The sequence below is a fragment of the Hibiscus syriacus genome, unplaced genomic scaffold, assembly GCF_006381635.1.
Source record: "Hibiscus syriacus cultivar Baekdansim isolate YM2019G1 unplaced genomic scaffold, ASM638163v2 tig00116989_pilon, whole genome shotgun sequence".
In the NCBI taxonomy this organism is placed as follows: Eukaryota; Viridiplantae; Streptophyta; class Magnoliopsida; order Malvales; family Malvaceae; genus Hibiscus; species Hibiscus syriacus.
Window position 1 is genome coordinate 1,595,551 of NW_024063508.1, and position 3,916 is coordinate 1,599,466.

The 3,916-nt window shown below is 33.4% G+C and overlaps 1 long non-coding RNA gene across 1 annotated transcript; it reads right to left on the reverse strand.

Annotated features, from left to right (window-relative positions):
• Positions 1-211: 211 nt before the first annotated feature.
• Positions 212-2,942, reverse strand: LOC120193185. The gene is made up of 3 exons (XR_005522845.1): positions 2,836-2,942; positions 1,036-1,038; positions 212-223 (listed from the first exon to the last, which is right to left on the reverse strand). It is a non-coding gene; the product is annotated as an uncharacterized LOC120193185 (long non-coding RNA).
• Positions 2,943-3,916: the final 974 nt, after the last annotated feature.

Here is a 3,916-nt window from a genome sequence, read left to right on the forward strand (position 1 = left end):
ATATGATCGATGCCAATGAGAGTTGGTACAGTGGTTGAGATTCATGAATTTGAGCTTGTGAGGCCAAATTTGAATCCTACCACCGTCACTCTTAGTGGGAAATATGTAAATTTCTATGTAAATCTCAATTAGATCTTAGGTATGCCCTGACCTTTGACTGGGGTGTTATCCCTGATCTAAACTTTATTGTACCAAAAAATAATACAATCAATTGTATGTGTTGCTAAGGAAAGCTCATAAGTAACACACAATCTGAATAAAAGTTATATACTTTTATGTTGTATCCAACAATTATTGAATAAAGAATGGACGATTTGAATCTATTAACAGTCATAGTCCGAACAAAAATTGATCTTTTCAAATTAGTTCGACTAGAAAAAAACTCAACTAATAAGTTTATAGACTTAACTCAACTTAAAAGATTTCAAAATCAAGTTTAATTATAAATAGAACTCAAATAATAACTCGAATAACTAAAAAAAAACTTAAATGTGAGTTGAGTTATAAAATATAACTCGTCAACTCGAATAGGTCAAAACTTTTTGACTTGACTCTATCAAGCACTCACCCTAACTATAATTAACTTACTTTCTATATATGTCATTTTCACCGATTTCGATGTATACATCATAATTTATATTAATTTACCAACTATATTTAAATAATTTATTAATATACTTTAAATAATTCACTAACTTACTTTCTATATATTAAATAATTTATTAATATATTTTAATCAACTATATATTAATTTACTAACTATTAACTTACTTTCTATATATTAAATAATTTATTAATATATTTTAAAGAATTATTTTGGATTGAATATTAAAGATTTTTTTAATTAACTTACTTTCTATGTATATTTGTTGTGTCTAACAGTTTATATGCTTATCAGAAATCTGTGTTAATCTTGTGGAGCCATCAATTGGGGTTTTTTAGGTTTGTGTTGCTCCAAAAAGGTTCAAATTAAATAACATGATTTATTCTTCTGCCTTGTTTATCCAAGAACAAGTATGTTGAATTATTTGCTACTTGCTATAATGTTGTGATATAAAGCATACAAAAACTGCATCTACTTGAATATTTGGTTTATCTTTTGCTCTCTGGATTTGACCTCTGAAAGATAACCAAGTATTTTTTTTATATTTATTTTCTGTCACTGACCAAGTCCATGCCCTATATTCTAACGTATGTGCTTATACTCAGTGCCCGCCAGTTTTTTATATGCAAGAAATAGTAGTTTCAAGATTCACAACAACAACAACAACAAACCCTATTCTCATATGCAATGGGGTAAAGGGGAGGTAAGGTAGTAGGTTGCCCCCGACGCCAGGTAGAGAGCAGCTTCCGTGGAAGACCTCCGGCAATCAGAAAATTAAAAATAAAGATAAAATAAAATACATGTATAAATAAATAAATAAATAAATAAGTACATAGTTGAACAGACTTTATAAGCAGTCTTCAAATGCGCATCTGTAATGGGAAGTAATCCCTGCAAATAAATCTCTGCGTAAAAATATCTACATATAGACAATAAACGTAAGTCCCGACTAAATTTAAAAAGAGGAAACATGAAGAGAAGGATACGTAGTAGTCAGTGATAGAAAGCTACGAGAAGGTAAAAAGTCAAATGAGTTAAAACCTAAACTAAGGCAACACTACTCCGCTACCCTAGTTTAAAGCCTTCATAAATTCCAATGACAAAACCGTATAAAAAGTAGAAGTCATGGAAATTACTACAAAAGGCATTAAAAAGAAGATAGAGATGATACACCCTATGGGTGTGGTCCGCACTACTCGACTACCCTAGTCTTAAGTCTCCATACTTTCCTGTCAGAGGTCATGTCTCGGTAAGGGCTAAATCCTTCAAATCAAATCTCAAACAGTCTACCCACTTCCTCCTTGGTCGTCCTCTCCTTCTGGCACAGTCGACTGTAATCGACTCTACCCTCCTGACCGCATCTGACGGTTTTCGCCTAAGAACATGCCCAAACCACCGTAGTCTTCCCTCCCTCAATTTTTCGGATATAGGCACCACCCCCAAGGACATCCTAATTACAGAGTTTGGTGTCATGTCACACAAAGTCTTACTACATACCCATCGAAGCATTCTCATTTCTGCGGCCTCTATCCTCATTACATGATCCTTATTGATAGCCCAACATTCTGATCCATACAACAGCGCTAGTCTTATTGTCATTCTATAAAATTTCCCTTAAGTTTTAGAGACACCTTCTTGTCACACAAACCTCCAGTAGCAGCCCTCCACTTTAGCCATCCCGCCTTTATACGATGTGTAACGTCATCATCTACACCCCCATCTTTATGTATCATAGACCCTAGGTACTTGAAACAATCCTTTGAGGGGAGAATGTGTCATTCGATGCAAACTTCTACATCTTCATCGTTTTGGTTCCCACTGAAGTTTGAACATAAATACTCTGTCTTCTCAATATTGATCCTTAGACTTTTTTCTTCCAAAGCAGTCTTCCAGGTAGCCAGTCTACTATTCAACTCATTTTTTGTTTCAGCAACTAGGACAATGTCGTCGTGAAAAGCATACACCATGGAACACTGTATTCTGTAAGTCGGTTGATATCCAATTCGGTTGATTGACTGAGCCATTTTTGTTCGTAAGTTAAGTAGCGTGAAGTTTCAAAAGTATGTTATTCAAATGACATGTTAAAGTTTCAACCATTTTATTTTATCTTCAAATGAAGGAATGCATTATTGAAAAACAAACCATTTACTTACTTCCATCTGTCATACCAACTACTAGCCACTAAACTGAGTGTGTTACATTGATCATATATGCAAATCTGTAATGCTGACATTGTTTCTCTTGATGCATAAGAGCTTTGAAATCTGTAATTTTTCTATGATTAGGATGGAGGACAATGCTTTTGTTCCAGAGCTTGAGAGGGAGGTTGAATTGCTTTGGGAATCAAGAGATAAGAGAAAGGTGGATTTACATGTTTGATGTTTATCATGGAATTTAAATTTTGTATGGGACTGTTTGGGTAATTTATTGTTAAACTTTAATTCATTAAGAAGAATGTGTTGTAATCACACAAGTGGCATAACTTGGACGATATTTTGTTTTTGACTTGATAGGAATTCGTTAGTCCATATCTATATTATCTCATGGTCCATCTATCTGTCTGGTAAGATTTGAGGGGAATTTAGCCCAAAACATGTAGAAGTTTTAAAGCATGAGAACTCTTACCACGTTCCTGTTTTATAATAGCATTTTAATTCCTTACAACCGATACATGTACGTTCATGCAGCAACTAAGGTCGTTGAGGAACGAGCGTGATCTTGTTGAAGACCAAGTTCATCTTTTGAAGTGATCTCTTAAGTAAGTATTGATTTTATGATTTGATCATTCAAATTGATGTTATCAATTCTGTTACCCCTTAATGATGTCTTTAGTATCACTACCCCTGTTTTCACACATAATGATAAAGTGAATAATTCTATCTTGGAACCCTATATTTGATATCATCATTAAAGATTCACTTCAAAATTTCAAATCATTAGTACAATCGAGAATTTTAATCTTTGCTTTAGTAAATTTTGTTATTATTATTTGTTTTGGTTCCTTTTCCTTTCATTCTCATTTTTGCAAATAGTTGTTCTTGTTACTTAGATTTGAAAGTCTTCGTGATGATGAAAAGCATAATATGATTTCAACTCTGGGTGATTTGGAGGTTAGGCCTTTAGACCTTGATTTATTTTTATTAGTAGTGGTAGATAATGATATTAATTTCAATCATCCCTTTTTAACAGTCTCGAAGAGATCAAGTGCATCTTGCTCATCAACAGGTTCAACAGGATTGTCTCCAACTTAAGCTTGTATTCCCCGGACAAATACTATAGTCCAAGTGAAGATTTCATGCCTCATGAATTTCA